Source organism: Hordeum vulgare, chromosome 3H (genome assembly GCF_904849725.1).
Source record: "Hordeum vulgare subsp. vulgare chromosome 3H, MorexV3_pseudomolecules_assembly, whole genome shotgun sequence".
Classification (NCBI taxonomy): Eukaryota; Viridiplantae; Streptophyta; class Magnoliopsida; order Poales; family Poaceae; genus Hordeum; species Hordeum vulgare.
The window spans coordinates 262,798,101-262,816,802 of record NC_058520.1 but is presented as its reverse complement, the minus strand read 5'-3'; positions in this window follow the sequence as shown (position 1 = coordinate 262,816,802).

The following is an 18,702-nucleotide window of genomic DNA, read 5'->3' as shown; positions in this document are numbered from 1 at the left end:
GAGGAAGCTTCGTAGCCAACTAATAGATAGAAAATCCAGCTTGTGAACCATGTTTGTCTTAAAGTACTGTCTGAGAACGAATATACCTGTTCCAATCACTCTAGTGGCTATACTGATTGACATAGGTAGCTTTCGTAGTCAAAGCTCACACGGCCAAATGCTCTATTGTAGTGGGCACGAACACACACAATCAAGGTTCGAAGAACTTCTACTTCACGCCTTGAGAATTCTATGACGCTCACTTAATGGTGTTGTGGCGATTGCAAGCAATCAATAAACGATGAAGCAAAATTATGGATCCGGGAAGGCTGCATCAGAAGGAAGAGTAGGTGTTGCTATGCCGTTGGCTGGGACTGAGATAGGGCGAGGTGAGCGTAGCCCCTATGATCCCGGTAAAGAGTTCCAACTAAGCTCTTCTCAGGTTCTTTCTTTCTCTTCCATTATTATGTTTATATATTAAAGTGTAGTTTTCTTCCTTAAATATAATAATATGAATCTAATATGCCCATTGGTGTTCCAAAAGTACCTTACCGGATTCCCGGAGATGAAGAAGCGACTTGGGTTGACTTATACAATGTTATGTATCGAGAAAGGAATGTTTTTTTAGTTCACTTCCCCATACATAGAAATAAGTGCTTTTCCACCGGCATCAACATTCTATGTGGAATTAGTAGCGAGAATAGTTGTATTGTGAGCCATCCCCGTAAGACACTACACACGTCCAAATTAAATATGATTTTTCCAATCATTTCATTTATACAACCTACAAATAAGATATGATCTTGGCTTGCCCTACAAATAAAGAACTATATGCCCTATAAACTTGCTTGCTTCTTCGAATCTCGAAGTAACATGAAGAAAGTGTTTCTATGATGAAACCATTCTCGATCGATAAATTTGATAGGAGGCTCTGTGTTTCACGGGCAGCCGACCAATACGGGAAGATGGTGAATCTGGCGAGCCGACAACTTTAAGAACGTGATTGTCTTCTCTCACTCAGTTATCAGTCGACAAAGATGACCCATTCTTTTGTTGGGTAACGTAGCAAATTCAAAAAAATTCCTATGCCATATTCAGATCTTCCTATGGAGAAACCAGCAACGAGAGAGGGGTGAGAGCATCTTCATACCTTTGAAGATCGCTAAGGGGAAGCGTTGCTATAACGTGGTTGATGGAGTCGTACTCGCTGCGATACAGATCGCGGTGTGATTCCGATCTAGTGCCGAACGACGTCACCTCCGGGTTCAACACACGTGCAGCCCGGTGACGTCTCCCGCACCTTGATCCAGCAAGGAGGATGGAGAGTTTGGGGAAGAGCTCCAGCAACACGACGGCATGGTGGTGATGGAGCGAAGAGGTCTCCCGACAGGGCTTCGCCAAGCACCATGGGAGAGGAGGTAGAAGAGAGGCAGGGCTGCACGAGACAGAGAGAAATTGTCGTGTCTCCAATGGCCAAAACCCCCACTATATATAGGGGAAATGGAAGGGTGGTGCACCCCTTAGGGTTCCCACCCCTAAGGGGTGAGGCATCCCTAGATGGTGCCAGGAGGTGGCGGCCGGGAGGGGAGGAGGGTGGCGCACGCCCTGGTGGGCCGAAGGCCCACCTGACTTAGGGTTTTCCCCCTTCCCTCTCTTGGGCACTTTGGGCTGGGTGTGGGGGGCACACCAGCCGACCCAGGTGCTGGTTCCCTCTCACGCTTGGCCCATGTAGCCTTCCGGGGATGGTGGCCCCTCCCGGTGGGCCTCCTTAACCCTTCTAGTGGTCCGGGCACGTTGTCGGTGGTGCCCGAAACATTTCCGACGTCCAAACCCATTCATCCTATATATCAATATTTACCTCCAGACAATTCCAGAGCTCCTTGTGACGTTCGAGATCTCATACGGGACTCTGAACAACCATCGGTAACCTCGTATAACAATTCCCTATAACCCTAGCGCCATCGAACCTTAAGTGTGTAGACCCTACGGGTTCGGGAGGCATGCAGACATGACCGAGACATCTCTCCGGCCAGTAGGCATCAACGGGGTCTGGATACCCATGGTGGCTCCCACATGTTCCATGTTGATCTCATCGGATGAACCACAATGTCAAGGATTCAGTCAATCTTGTATACAATTCCCTTTGTCTGTCGGTATAGAACTTGCTCGAGATTCGATCGTCAGTATCCCTATACCTTGTTCAATCTCGTTACCGGTAAGTCTCTTTACTCGTTTCGTAGCACATCATCTCGTGACTAACTCCTTAGTCACATTGAGCTCATTATGATGATGTTCTACCGAGTGGGCCCATAGATACCTCTCCGTCAAACGGAGTGACAAATCCTGATCTCTATTCGTGCCAACCCAACACACACTTTCGTACATACCCGTAGTGCACCTTTATAGTCACCCAGTTACGTTGTGACGTTTGATACACCCAAAGCACTCCTAGATATCTGGGAGTTGCACAATCTCACAGTCGAAGCAACAGATACTTGACATTAGAAAAGCTTTAGCATACGAACAACACGATCTAGTGCTATGCTTCGGATTGGGCCTTGTCCATCACATCATTCTCCTAATGATGTGATCTCGTTATCAATTACATCCAATGTACATGATCAGGAAACCATGATCATCTATTGATCAACGAGCTACCCAACTAGAGGTTTGCTAGGGACACATTGTGATCTATTTATTCACACATGTATTATTGTTTCATGTTAATACAATGATGGCATGAACAACAGACGATTATCATGAAGAAGGAAATATGATAATAACCATTTTATTATTGCCTCTAGGGCATATTTCCAACAGTCTCCTACTTGCACTAGAGTCAATAATCTAGATATATTGTGATGAATCGAACACCCATAGCATTGTGGTGTTCATCATGCTTTTCTCGAGGAAGAGGTTTAGTTAATGGGTTTGCAATATTCAGATCCATGTGTACTTTACAAATATCTATGACTCCTCTCTAGACCTGGTCCTGGATGGAGTTGTAGCGGCGTTGGATGTGCTTGGTCTTCTAGTGAAATCTGGGCTCCTTGGCTATGGCAATGGCTCAAGTGTTATCACAGAAGAGTGTCATCGGACCTGACGCACTTGGAACCACTCCAAGGTCAGTGATGAACTCCTTCATCCAGATCCCTTCATGAGCTGCTTCCGAAGCAGCTATGAAATCCGCTTCACATGTAGATGTTGCCACGACGTCTTGCTTACTGCTGCAGGAGCTCACTGCCCCACCATTCAAAACATACACGTATACGCTTTGTGACTTAGAGTCATCCAGATCTGTGTTGAAGCTAGCATCGGCGTAACCCTTTACGACTAGCTCTTCCTCACCTCCATAAACGAGAAACATCTCCTTGGTACTTAAGGATATTCTTGACCGTTTTCCAGTGTTCCATACCTGGATCACTTTGGTACCTCCGTACCAAACTTATGGCAAGGTTTATATCAGGTTTGGTACACAAGATGGCATACATTAGAGAGCCCACGGCTGAAGCGTAGGGTCAGTACTCATCTTCTCTCTATCTGCTGTGGTGGTCGGGACTGAGTCTTACTCAATCTCTTACCTTGCAAAACTGGCAAGAATCCCGTCTTCGAGTTTTCCATATTGAACTTCTTCAATATCTTGTCAAGGTATGTACTTTGTGAAAGACCTATGAGGCATCTCGATCTATCTCTATAGATCTTGATGCCTAATATGTATGAAGCTTCTCCAAGGTCCTTCATTGAAAAAGTTTTATTCAAGTAGGCCTTTATGCTCTCCAATAACTCTATATCATTCCCCATCAATAATATGGCATCCACATATAGTATGAGGAAAGCTACAGAGCTCGCACTCACTTTCTTGTGCAGACAGGCTTCTCCATAAACCTGTATGAACCCAAACGCTTTACTCACCTCATTAAAGCGAATGTTCCAACTCCGAGATGCTTGCACCATCCCATAGATTGACCGCTGGAGCTTGCATACCTTTTTAGCACTTTTATGATCGACAAAACCTTCTGGTTGCATCATATACAACTCTTCCTTAAGATACCCGTTAAGGAACGCTGTTTTGACGGCCATTTGCAAATTTCATAATCATGAAAAGCGACAATTGCTAACATGATTCAGACTAACTTTAGCTTCGCTACGGGGGAGAAGGTCTCATCGTAGTCACCTCCTTGAATTTTTCAAAAACCCTTTGCGACAAGTCGAGCTTTGTAAAGGGTCACATTACCGTTTGCGTCAGTCTTCTTCTTGAATATCCATTTATTTTCTATGGCTCGTCGTTCATCGGGCAAGTCCACCAAAGTCCATACTTTGTTCTCATACATGGATCCTATCTAGGATTTCATGGCCTCAAGCCATTTGTTGGAATCCGGGCCCGCCATCGCTTCTTCAAATTTCGAAGGTTCACCATTGTCTAACAACATGATTTCCATCACAGGGTTGCCGAACACTCTGGTATGGAACGTACCCTTGTGGACCTTCGTGGTTCAGTACCAACTTGATCCGAAGCTTCATGATCATCATCATTAATTTCCCCTTCATTTGGCGTATGCGCCACATGAACAATTTCCCACACTACGCTACTCTCCGGTTCGAGAGGGGGTACAATTACCTCATCAAGTTCTACTTACCTCCCACTACTTCTTTCGAGAGAAACTCTTTCTCTATAAATGATCTGTTCTTGGCAACAAAGATTTTACCTTCGGATCTAAGATAGAAGGTATACCCAATAGTTTCCTTAGGGTATCCTATGTGTAAGTGCATCTAGTGCCCCTTAGTGATTTTGGTGGTTTGAAGACTTATACGTTAAGTATCTAATGTGTTCTTGAGTGTACATAGGATCTATAAGTCGCTGAGGAGTTTGAAATATTCGATGAATATCGATCCCTAAAAATGTATATCTTCGGTTGAAGAAATTGGTCTGAAGCTGAAGAATTGATTCGCAAAGAATTTGTGACGAGATTGATATTCCTCATGAAGATATTGAAATTAAGGAATTCGGTGTGTCCTGAAGAAAATCAATCTGAAGACTTTGAAGCATGAAGATTTATCCTTTCTGTTTTATTTTCTTCACACTTGAGTAATAGGAACACCGTGTTGTTAAAGGGGGTCGAGGTAACACATTGGAATGAATTTCCTCATGATGCTCAACCCAAGCCTAATCCGACCAAAAGCCTCAAGCGAGGAATATGAGAGACATGAGGACTCCCACAGTTGAGGTTCCCGACCGTTATCAATAGTCACGCCACATTATTGATCTTATCCACACCAACAGTCATATTATTTAAGGGCATTAATGTCAAATCATGTCGGGATGCTCCCAGGCTATAAATAGCCGCGCACACAACCATTAGCTGGTTGGCGCTCAGTTAGAAACTGACACTTGTCATAAGAGCAACCCAAATTCCTCAGAGTCTTCGAGAGTAATTCATCAGTGAGGAAATACCACAAACACCAAACCACGAACCAAACACCAAGTGATTGAGCATCACTGAAGAACTTGTTCCTGTGTGGGACTGAAGCCTTTTACCTTTGAGGACTGTGCATCCTCCAGAGCAATCCAACAGTCAATTGTGGATCGCCAGGTGACCACGTTTGTGAAGGTTTGGAAGTCTGCCCTGGAGACTTACCACGAGAGTTGGGCGAGGACTGTGTGTTCTTAGCCCAAGGAGAATACGGTACGGACTGTGTGTGTCCTTTGGTTTCAATAGAAAGCCGCTCCAAACCAGATGTACAACTGTCATAGCTGTTGAAACTGGGTCATCAACCATTGTCTTCACTGTGAAACGGGTTCTATTTCCTCAACTCTTTATATTCCTTTGATTGTGTGTTGATGATTTTCATTGTCACTGTTTGAAGAATTTGCTGTAGACTTTCTCCGAAATTCCTCAACCCCAAATTCTTCACGCAAGTTAATCCTCATCTGTTTTCAGCGTGCCTCCATACTGTGCAAACTGTTTTCATATTCTTCATCCTGAAAAACTGTTGTAGTGATACTTTGCACTCCTGATCATGTGCTATTTCCGTTTTAAGTTAGTCATCAGTGAGGACTTTCCTCATAAGGAATTTCCTCAATGATGAAAATCTAAAAATTTCCTATTCACCCCCCCTCTAGTCGATCTAACGCACTTTCAATTGGTATCAGAGCAAGGTACTCCCTTGTTCTGTGTGATTTTGGATTAACCACCTGGAGTTTTAGTTATTTCGACTGCACGCATGATTAAGGTTACTGCAGCATGTCCTACTTTTGAAGGAAAGGACTTTCCCTTCTGGAAGACCATGATGCAGATGCATCTACAAGCTATTGACAATGATCTCTCGTACATTATGGAACATGGCGTCCCTATCATGTTTGCTACTATCTCTGCCGCTGATGTGAAGAAATTCAAGCAACTTGACTCTCAAGCAAAGAATATCATATGTGGCCATCTGAGCAAAGGCTAGTATGGCAGAGTGAGTGCTTTGGGCTCAACGAAACTTATCTAGGAAAGGCTGTCCAAAGTTAATGAACGAGTATCAACCCAGCATGATTCTTGTGTTGATGTTCTTTGCAAACTCTTCAATCGATTCAAGAGGTTTGACAATGAAAGCTGCCAAGATACCTTTCATCCCCTCATTGACATATCAAATGAACTGCAAGCAATAGGAGCTCGAGACATTACTGATCACGAAGTTGTGAAGAAACTGCGAAGATCTTCGGATTCTTCATTTGATACTTTAGTTCTGATGATTCAAGAAAGACCAGACTATAAGATGCTTGATCCAGCTGATATACTCGAAAGACTCAATACAAATGAATTCCAACAAGAAGAAAAGAGAGATCTATATGGGCCAAGCTATTCTAGACCACGTGCATTGAAGGCTAAAGCAATTTCCTCATCTGAAGAAGAAGACTCGCATGGTAGCATTGGTGATCCTGAAGAATTTGGACAGGAGCTTGCAATGCTCGTGAGGAAATTCCAGAGGTTTACACGATGTGGCCAGTTCGGTAAATCTTCAAGAAGAGATATGAGGAAATCAGTATCTTCATCTGAGGACTACAAGAAAAGAACCTGCCACAAATGCAAGAAATCAGGTCACTACATTGCCGATTGTCCTTGTTGGGGAAAGGAATCAAAGAAGAACAAATACAAGGATGAAAGTTCAGATGACTCGAAGAAAAAGAAGAAACCTTCTAAATCCTCATCTTCAAAGTCCTCATCGCACAAGAAGACTAGTTTCAGAAAGGCTCGGGCACTTATTGGCAAGTAAATGGATTCCGAGGCAGAACTCGAGGAATGTGATGAAGAGGAGGGTTCTGATGAAGACTCAGAATCCGGACAGGCTAGTCTTGCACTTGCAACCACATTCGTCAGCAAGTCAATCTTCAAGCTTGAAGAAAATGATAACACCATCCACAGTGATGACTATGCTGATGACTTCGCTCCAACCTATTGCTTCATGGCAAAAGGTTCAAAGGTACCGAATTATGCTTCCTCCTCTGATTCAAGTGACTGTGAACCTGATGATTATAAAAAACCCAGTTACAGTAAACTTGCTATCATTGCCACTGAACAACAAACTGCCCTGGAAAAGCTTCAGAAACTGCTAGATAGAAGCGATGATCTGTTGAATGATGAAATGAATCTTACCCAAATCCTCATTGAAGATATGAAAATTCTTCAGTATAGATTTGATAATCTTCAAGATCGTCATCTTACACTCCTCGCTAATCATGTCATGTTACACTCCTCGCTGATCATGAGAAACTTTCCTATGAATTTCTTCAAAGGAAGCTTGATCTAGAGAAGTTGAGTATTTCTCATGATGATCTTCGTATGGAAAATGATTCATTACTAGCTCAAGAGATCACCGCTGCTCAAGCTGAATTCATTCCTCCTTGTCTCAAATGCATCGAACGTGAAACTGCTAATTCTTCACCAGAATCATCAAATGCTTCAATTGCTACAAATTCTTCAACTGCTCCTGTAGTATCAAATTCCTCACTTGAGGAAAACACAAATGTCACTGATGAAAATGCAGGGCTAAGGAATTGTATGTGGCAGGCATATACAATAGTCTAAAAGGACATCAAACCATTTGTGATGTGCTCAAAAAGCAGATCTTGAACAGGAACCCGAGGAAAGAAGGAATTGCCTTTGAGAGGAAATTGAATGCTGATGGATCTTATTGGAAACCTGAGTAGTATCCCAAAACCTCGTGGGTTGCTGCTACTGGGCCTCCGTTTGATCCATCCAATCTAATAGAAATTTAAGGTGAACTATCCTATTCCTCAGATGAGTCAATTGACTCCAACTATAAACTGTTCAAAAATCAATCTGGTGAAGGATTTGCTTGATATGTTGGAACTAACTCCAAGAATGGCCCTCCTTTGAGGAAAATCTGGGTTCCCAAAAATTGCCTTGAAAATCTTCAGGGGAATGTCCCCATGACACCACCTATGAAGAATTTGAACCCCAGATCAAATTCCTTAGGAGGACCAAAGTCCTCAAGAGGATCAAAATCCTCAACTGGTCGAAACTATGCTCGTACCCATGCTAACGCTTCTAACATGCAAGGAAATTACAAGGAATATGAATATGACCGTTATTCTTCAAATCATTATGTTCATAAATCCTCAAACAAGTTCTCTGTATATTCTTATGAGTACTTTAACCTCCTACTGTTAAGAGAAGTGCATTAGGTTCAATGCCCCCTTTCTCATATGGTGCTCGCAGGATGATGAATGCTTTACCACCACTTCAGATGTGGGTGGTGAAGAAATTGAACTAATCACTTCTGCAGGTCAGGTCTCCAGATGAAAATCATCATCTGAAGAATTTGCTCGGGACCTGATGAAAATGCTTGATGGGAGGGAAGCTAATAATTGATGAAATAGAAATATTTCACATGTCCTTATAATTCTGTTATGATGAAATTCCTATCTGATGAAATTGATATCATATTCTTCAAGTCTGAAGCATATGAGATGGTAAGCTGTACGAATTCATGTGCACGATGACAAACCCAAGAGTACTGAGTGGGTTCTTGATAGTCGCTGCACACACCACATGACTGGTGATAAAATCTTGCTGATGAATATGCCACTAATGCCATCACCCCTGAAGCAAATGACATATGCTGACAAAGGTAAAAGCAAGGTATTGGGACTTGGCAAAGTGGCTAGTTCCAAGGATAGGCACATGGACAAAGTAATGCTTGTTGAATCCCTTGGATTTAGCCTCATGTCAGTCTCAATACTTTGTGATCTTGATATGATTGTTATCTTTGGAAGATATAGATGTGTTGTTATGAGGGAATCTGACAGATCCAAAGTCTTTGAAGGTGTTAGAAGAGGGGATTTCTACATTGGTGGTTTCTCTACAGGTCCTCAACCAGCCACTTGCTTACTAGCAAAAACCTCAGAAGGGTGGCTGTGGCATCGAAGACTCGGTCATGCAGGCATGAGGAATTTGCACACGCTCGCAAAGAAGAAGCATGTCATCGGCATCGAATCAGTCAAATTCCTCAAGGATCACCTCTGCGGTGCTTGTGAATCTGGGAAAATGACCAGATCCAAGCATCCCTCGAAGACTATCATGACCACTACTCGTCCATTTGAATTGCTTCACATGTATCTATTTGGACCTACTCATTATGCCACACTAACAAATGCAACATCTTTATATGGCTTCTTCATAGTTGATGATTATTCCAGATATACATGGGTGCATATCATTCTATATACAATTGAAGTGCAGTAAGTCTTCAAACTATTTTCTTCAAGGGCCTCCACGAACTTTGGCATCAAGATCAAACATATCACGAGTGATAATGGAATAGAGTTCAAAAACACTGGTCTTGATGAACTTGGTATTACTCACGAATTGTCTGCTCATTATACTCCTCAACAAAATGGTGTCGTCGAAAGGAAGAACACGACTCTGGTTGAGATGGCAAGGACCATGCTTGAAGAATATCAGACTCCTCGCCGCTTTTGGCCTGAAGCAATCCACACTGCATGCCATATCATCAAGAGGGTATATCTTCACAAATCCTCAAGAAAACCTCATATGAACTCCTCACTAACAAGAAACCCAATCTAAGTTATTTCAAAGTCTTCGGTGCAAAATGTTGGATTTGAGATCCTCACCATAGCTCGAAATTTGCAGCTAAGGCACATGAGGGTTTTATGCTCGGTTATGGAAAGGACTCGCACATCTACACAGTCTTCAACAACTATCACAACAAGGTTGTTGAGACTGTAGATGTGCGGTTCGATGAAACTAATGGCTCGTAAAGAGAGCAATTGCCTTCTGATCCGGAAAAGTTGTCTCCTGAGGAAGATTGTTCCCACTGAGGAAATTGATGAAGAAACCATTCCCATCACTGATGAAAATCAAGAAGATGCTCCTGAGGAAATTGCTCCAGAACCAATTCCTCAGCCCAAACGAAATCCTCAACCAGCTCATCCGAGGATTGCAAATGAAGTAGAACTTGACAAAATCCTCAATGACATCAACGCGCCAGGTCCTCTCACTCGCTCAAAAGCTTCACACTTAGTTAACTTTTGTGGGCATTTCTTCTTGGTGTCTATCACAAAACCCTCAAAAGTTGGTGAGGCTTTCATGGAACCGGAATGGATCCAAGCGATGCGAGACGAACTTCTTCAATTCAAGCTGAATGATGTATGGGAGCTCCACTACTAGAATCTGCTGGTTTGCCGACAGCCAGAGCTGACGGCAAAGGACAGTTTAACTGATGGCAAAGGCTTTGCCGTCAGTGAGCTGTCGGCAAAGGTGTCGGCCAAGATTTTATCGGCAATCACCTTCTTTGCCGACTGCCGGAGCTCCACTGACGGCAAAGACTTTGCCATCAGCCTTGTGGCACGGGCTGACGGCAAAGAGCAGTGGCGGCAACGGCGCAGGCCGAGCTCCGTTAGAAGGTTAACGGCAGGCTTTGCCCACAGCCGTAGCAAAGCTGACGGCAAAGCCTCCCCTCTTTGCCCAGAGCCGTAGCAGAGCTGACGGCAAAGCCCAAACACCTGGGTCCCCTTGGCCGCCTCTTTGCCGACAGCTAGAGCCCAGCTGACGGCAAAGCCTACCCCTGGGTCCCCTTGGCCGCCTCTTTGCCGACAGCTTTGTCCCAGGTGACGGCAAAGCCGAAAAATTGGTATTCCCAGAGTTGCCAGAATGCACAGGCTGCCGCCACGTGTCCTCTTTGCCGACAGCCCACCGATGGCAAAGGCTTTGCCGTCAGTGAGCTGTCGGCAAAGACCCTCTTTGCTTTTTTTTCATATTTGTTTTCTATTAATTCCCTGCATTTGCAAAACATAGATACAAACATCAACATATATATATTGAATCTGCCCCTAAAGAGCACCACAAGTGCATCACAAAGTGCAAACAGCACAACACAAGTGCAAACAACATGAATATATGTCATTAAAGTGCAAACAAGATCACAAAGTATTACAAAGCATCACAAGTGCATCCACAAATACAATTGCATTACAAAGTTCATCTAGGACTACACAAGTGCATTACAAAGTCTCGAGCATCCGTCCATATGCCATGCTGCTTTATCAAAATCTGCATAATGAGAAAGAATTTAGAAGAAGAATACAATAAGAAAGAAGTTATCTAAATTAAGCTAAGCAATTAGAAGAAGAAGTGGAAGAAGAAGAAGAAGAACAAGAAGAAGAAGTGGAAGAAGTGGAAGAAGAAGAAGAAGAAGATAGAGAAAAAGAAAGAAGAGAAGTTATCTTTTTCTCCTCTTTCTTCTTCTCTTATTTCTTCATCTCTTGTTTGTTCTTCTCTTCTGGTTTCTTTTAAAACTTTCTAAACTAATTATCTCATTTTTGAGCTCTAATATCAACTAGAATTTACTAAGCTAACTAAACCATGGCTAATATCAACTAGAATTTACTAAGCTAACTAAAGCCTGACATAATCTAAGTTGATCTAAACAATAAGAAGAATAAGAAGGAGAGGAATAACTTACCAAATGCCAGGAAATGAAGGAGATGCTGCATCTCCGTTGGTCGCTGGGTTGCTAGGGCTCTCACCAGGAGAAGTAAAGGGATCGTGGGATTCAACTCTTGAATGACGCTGCAACAAGGCAAGAGTTAAAATATGTGGTTAGCACGACAACAGACAATGGTATAAGACCGTGCAAGGTTGGTCATTGAAAGGGAACTCACCGTTCCCACCGGAGAAGGCATCGGCGGAGGGGGCGGCAAACCTTGCTTCTCACACATAGCCTGCAAATTAGTTTTCGCGGAGTCAAAGAAATAGCCTTGTTGCGTCTCACACATGGCCTTGCTTCTCACACAACTGACTTACCACAACGAAGTCGTGCATGGCCTTCGCATGGGCATTATTGCGTGCCCTCTCCTCGTCAAGCAACCTCTGCGTATTCCGGTCCCTCTCCTCCAACAAGAGCCCGGTGGCCTCCCTCTCCTTCATAAGTGCGGCCTGCAACCACTCCTCAAAAGGAATTTTCATCATCCATCCAGGGACAAAAGAACGAAAGAACTAATGAAGAAAACTAACCTCGATGGCAAGATCAACTAGCCTTGCGCGTTGCCGTATTGCAGGAGCGGAGCTCGTTTGCCTCGACTTGATCTGAGATAGAGTCTTAGTGATAGGGACGAAGCCATCACACATGGCCAGCGTGCCATGACCCTTACCGCCACCAGAGATCATTAACGCCTCTGGATCGATAGGATTCTGGCTCGGGTCAAAGTCAGGCCCGCGCAGCTGTTTGACCACCTCAGACAAAGTCATCTTGCTGTAGGCGGACAGGCTTGTGTACGCCGACGGCCCGTCCCCCTCAGAATATGCCTTCGCCGTCTTGTACGAGCCCTTATGGGCCATGCTAAACGCGGCGTATCCCTCAGGCTCGGACTGGTTATTGTGTTTGGCCTACACAAAAAGACAAAGAATTAGTACAACAAAAGTCATGAACGAGCGAATTATTGATGAAACAAAACAAGGCACACATACCCATTTTTTGGCGTATTGCTTGATGTTGGCATTGCCTTGGTGGTGTGGCACACCAACCAGTTGGGCACGACGGTCCTTGGCCATAGTGTGGGTGCTCAACCAAGCCTCTGTGCACCACCTGTCCGCTATCATCTCCCAACAATCCATCTTATCGGCCAACCATCTCGGGGGCACCTATGAATGTAAGTTAATGAAGAATGAAACTAAGTATTATAACTAAATAGACCTAACTAGCCCTAAGAATTGATCTTTGGAATGTACATACCTCCATGTACTCGGTCTTATCAAGGAAAATCTTTCGACATCCAGTCTTTGTCTTCGGCTCCCCTTGCTTGGCGTACCAATCTCGAACAGCCTGAACACACATTTCCTGCCTCGTGTTATTCAATAAACTCTTGCACTCTTTCACGAGGTTCTTCTTGGCCGCCTCCTCCGTCCCCTCCTCGACCCTAAAGTGACTCTGCAATTATGCCAAATAGATGCACAGATGAATAGTGAAATGATTTGGAAGCAAATAACAATATATAACATTGTATACTTACCCAAAAATCAGCCAACACCTTGTCGGCCATGCTCATGCAAACAACACCATTGACATGTGTGTTTTCCGGGAGCAGAGCGGCTTGGTAGTGCTCCCAGTTGAGTCCTGGCTCGGGAACCATACCCTCACCGGGCAACTGCACTATCCCGGGGAAGTGCTCCCTAAGTAAAGCACCAAGGAGGCAGTTTGGATTCCGGGTATTCTGCGGGTAATCCCACCGTCTACATAATGATAAGGCAAAGACATTAGCTACTTGGTGAAATATAATGATATAAGGTACACAATATATATCAACTTACTTCTCGCCTTCTGGCTTAATTAACGGCCTGTGCTATTGGTAGACCGACTTGGTCATACCACGTTGGTAGACCGACTTGCTGGCAGCCCCGTCAGCCTCCGCCTCAGCACCCTCCGCCTCAGCCTCCGCCTCAGCCCCCTGCATCGGTGTCTCCTCCTGGACGGTAGAATCCCGCACCGGCGACACACTCGTCTGCAAGGGTGAAGTGGCCGAGGGTGGTGGCGACTGGCTCCTATCATGCAGCCTCCCTCTCCCACGACCACATCCTCTGCCTCTCTTCTTTCCTACGCCTCTCCCACGGGGCTCCTCGGCAAAGCTCTGCAACAAAGTTCTCCGTAGCTGCCCAGGTCCTATCCTCAACTTATCCCCGCCTGCCATGTCTCACCACCGGTAACGATAAATAGTTAAATAATTAGTACAAATTCGAGGACAATAATTAAGTGAACAATAATAAATACATGAATAATTCAACTAATAATTGAATAATTAAACAACAATGTTTGGATGCATACAATGTACTAATAGTCTGGATCATCTGTCTCTTCTCCATGGTCAATTGAAGCAAAATCATCATCAGTATCACACGTGTCGTCATGACTGATATCGTCATCGGGTTCAAGGACATCATGTGGAAGGCCTTTTTGTAACCGATCAAGCATTGATAGCTCATCGGCATTGGTAACTTCTTCTACTTCCACTTCTTCCTCATCATCATGTGAGTCTTGTTCCTCCGTGTTCAGGGTGGACGTAGAGCAGTTTCGGGTACGACGTCTGACACCACTTGATTCTTGGAAAAATTCTCCATCATATGTTATTGGGTCAATTTGAGGTTCATAATCGTCTTCATTTGGGGGAGGTGGTCTAAGATGTGGCGGCACATCGAACACGACATACCAACCTTCTAGGTTCTTAACACTTTGATGACAGTATGGCAGATAGAAAACTTGGGTGGCCTGTTGAGCCACAATATAGACATCGGCACCGCCTAACTGCCTGTCTTGTCGAATTTCGACAATCACAAGATGTTCATGAGTCCGTCTTGTCTTAGTTGGATCGAACCAATGACATTTGAACACAACAACGTTCGGAGGATTTTCACCATAATAATGAAGTTCGTAGACTTCTTCAAGTCTTCCATAATACTCGACACCTCCCTCGCCTATAGCAGAGACACCGGAATTGTTTGTTTTTCGACCGGGCATTGAAAGCTCTTTGCTAGCAGTACGAAAGCGATACCCGTTGATGTCATACTTCTGAAATGTACGGACCTTAAAGTCAAAACCATTAGCTATTTGTCTCAATTCATCGTCGACTTGCTCATCTGAATTAGCCTAGAAGTTAAGAAAAGATAGAGTTTGGTGTGTTACTCATGAGTAATAGCAACAAAGGAAATCACTTATTATATATAAGGGAGGTACCGTTTTTTTGAACCAGGAGATGAAACCGGGATAGCCGCCTCGTGTCTTTTCAAGAAGTTCATACTCGAGAATGGATTCTTTCTCGATTGCAACACCATTCGAGAATTGTTCGACGTATCGACTCTATCAATTACTAATAGTTGTTAGACACAAAACTTGTACAATATATACATCGTTAGTGTGCGCCACTCCTCTACGCACAGCAACTTTGGTTTTCCCACACCAGAAGGTGCGAGCTTCCCTTTGAAAAGGCTGATATTGGATTCACGTCGTTTGGGGTCGCCCAGATTGTACCAAGGCTTTGGATTATGCAAGCTGTGCATAGTGGCATCATAGTGTGCTGTTATGAAATTTGCCGCCTCCTCGGTAATGAACGCCTCGGCCATCGATGCTTCAATTCTACGTTTATTTTTACATTTTCCTCGGAGTGTCTTCTGCATTCTTTCAGTTGCGTAGCACCAACGATTTTGCACAGGGCCACCCAATCTTGCCTCGGTTGGGAGATGCAAAATCATGTGTTGCATCGGATTAAAGAAGCCCGGTGGAAAAATCTTCTCTAACTTGCAGAGCAACTCAGGCGCCAACTCTTCCATGTCATCTATCAAGGCACGCGACAACTCTTTAGCACAAAGAACACGGAAGAAATAGCTCAACTCGGCCAATACTAGCCATTCAGCCTCGGGGATATAGCCACGCAACATCACCGGCATTATCCGCTCAAGCCATATGTGCCAATCATGACTCTTGAGCCCAAAAATTTTCATTTTTTCAATGCTCGCTCCCCTCGCTAGATTCGCAGCATACCCATCGGGGAACAACAACTTTTTTTGCACCCACAAGAGGATTTCCCTTATTGCTCCCTTCTCAAGATTGTACCAGGCAGGTGGTTTGGACCAAGTTTTTCTTCCTTTCGGTTCTCGCATGTTTAGTGATGGCCTATCGCACAGAGTCTCCTGGTCAACTCTAGCCTTTGTATTATCTTTGCCCTTATCAGTGCCAAAAAATGTGCCAAGAAGGGCCTCGGCGATATTCTTTTCAGTGTGCATCATGTCAATGTTGTGTGGAAGTAAGAGGTCTTCGAAGTAGGGGAGATCCCAGATGCATGGCTTGTGGGTCCAGGCGTGTTCCTCATTATAACCCAAGAAATACCCTGGACGGTTTGGATCAGGCTCCATAGATTTTAACTGTTCATTAATTTGTGCCCCCGTCAACGCAGGTGGTGCAGAGTGTTTGACAACTTTACCTTTCATGAAATTCTTCTTGTCTTTTCTGAATGGATGGTCCATAGGCAAGAACTGTCTATGCAAGTCAAAGCAGGAATACTTCCCACCCGCCGGCAACCAATGAAACTTAAGAGCTGCCTTGCATTGTCGGCATGGGCAGCTTCCATGCACACACCAGGCAACGAAAAGCGCAAATGCTGGCAGATCATGCAACGAGTATTGGTACCAAACATACATTTGAAAGTTCTCTTTCTTAGCTGCGTCGTATGTGTTGACCTCATTCACCCAAGCTTCTTTCAAGTCATCCATCAGCGGTTGCATGTACACACTCATATTCTTCCCCGTGTATTTTGGCCCTGGAACTATAAACGTCAGAAATATATGCTTTCTTTGCATAATGGATGATGGTGGAAGATTGAGGGGAATGACAAATACAGGCCAGCAACTATATTGGGTAGCCGTCATAACAAAAGGATTGAACCCATCGAGGCTCATAGCGATTCGACAATTCCTTGGTTCTTTAGCTTTTTCCTTATGTATACTATCGAATGCCTTCCATGCGTCACCATCTGAAGGGTGTACCAACATCGGAACTCCGTGTTCATCTAATTCTTTCCTAATTCCATGTTTGTGCCATGTCATCTGTTTTGTTGTTTCTTCGAGCATGTAAAGTCGTTGAAGTCTTGGTAGGATCGGCAGATACCGTAGGACACTCACGGGAATTTTTCTCTGGTTCTTCTCACCTTCACCGTTTTCTACCTCAACATATCTGGAGGACTTGCAAAATGGACAATATGTTTCCTCCGCATACTCTTTCCTAAATAAGGCACATCCCTTCTCACAAGCATGTATCTGGTCATACGACATCTTGAGTGCACTAAGGATTTTGTTTGACTCATATAGGTTTGAAGGCATAATATGACCTTCTGGTAGAAAGCGCCCAAATAGGGTCATCACTGAGTCAAACAGATCTCTTCCAATGTTGAACTGGGCTTTCAGAGCCATTACTTGTGCGATGGCATCTAGCTGAGAAATCTTAGTGTGATCGTGAAGAGGACGTTTTGAAGACTCCAACATGGCATAGAAGGCTTTCGCGGATTCCTCCATCTCTTCGTCCTTGTTCCGAGCATCATCAAAGTCATTCACCATGTCTTCAATCCCTGTACCATGATCATCGGTGCGCCGACGCAACACCTCGTCTCTGTTACGTTAGGATGCACGGCATGCACAACTACCAGCTACTAGGTAAAGATGGGTCCTAATCCCACCCGAGTATGTGTAGATTGGGCAATTTCCCACTGCTCTCCTCCCGACCCAACGCAAAATTCCTGCAGCACCTCCCCGCTGTTCTCCTGATACACGTCTCGGCAACTAACCGAGAGGATGTGTACCCGGAGAACAACAAGGAGGAGCTGTCGAAACTCTGCATGGGATCCGGAGCAAAGCGTGGGAAACGACCCAATCTACACATACCCGGGCTGTCCATGGATAACGTTGGACAATTCGAAAGAATCACCATTATAAATATGCAAATGCATGCATATTTATGACAGGAACCCTTTCGAACGGGAGACGCATATTGGTTACGCAACACCTTTGCATTTTAATACTAAAAATACCTAGCTAGATAGTGTCATCAGCGCGAAGCCGGAACAGAGCAAAATAAAGGGGCTGGAGGAGGAGTTAACAAATGTGCTCACTTTCGAATGCAGGGGAGGTCGTCGAAAACCAATCCCTCGTGGAGAAGCTACTGCACATTTAAATGCACTCAATCAACACAAATACGCACTCGCGGTAATTAACCTAACTAATACTAACATCTATTATTTAAATGCATTTTTCTAAAACTCTGAATCTCCATATCTTTACATGCGAAATACTTAAATTTCACTGCTAAATTGTGATCTTCGGGGGCATAATTCATAGAGTTCTCCCAAACTACTTTGAGTGTGATGCATTTAGGTTTGTTGTGTAGAGCTAATATTACTTCACCTATTTTGTAGATTAATAAAGTTCTTCGAGTAATCTATAGTTATACCAGATATTTCCAATTCAATCTCTCACATATCCGTTTTTGTCAGTTACGCATCCCTCACGTATCTCTATCTCAAAAAATAATATCTCTAACGTATCTCTCTCTCTCTTAACATATAGTCCAAGTTTTTTACAACTGCACCACGTTCTACATCAAACATAGTCCAGCCAGTACAATAGCGCCTTCTCTCTCCTGGAAACAAATATAGGCTGCTCT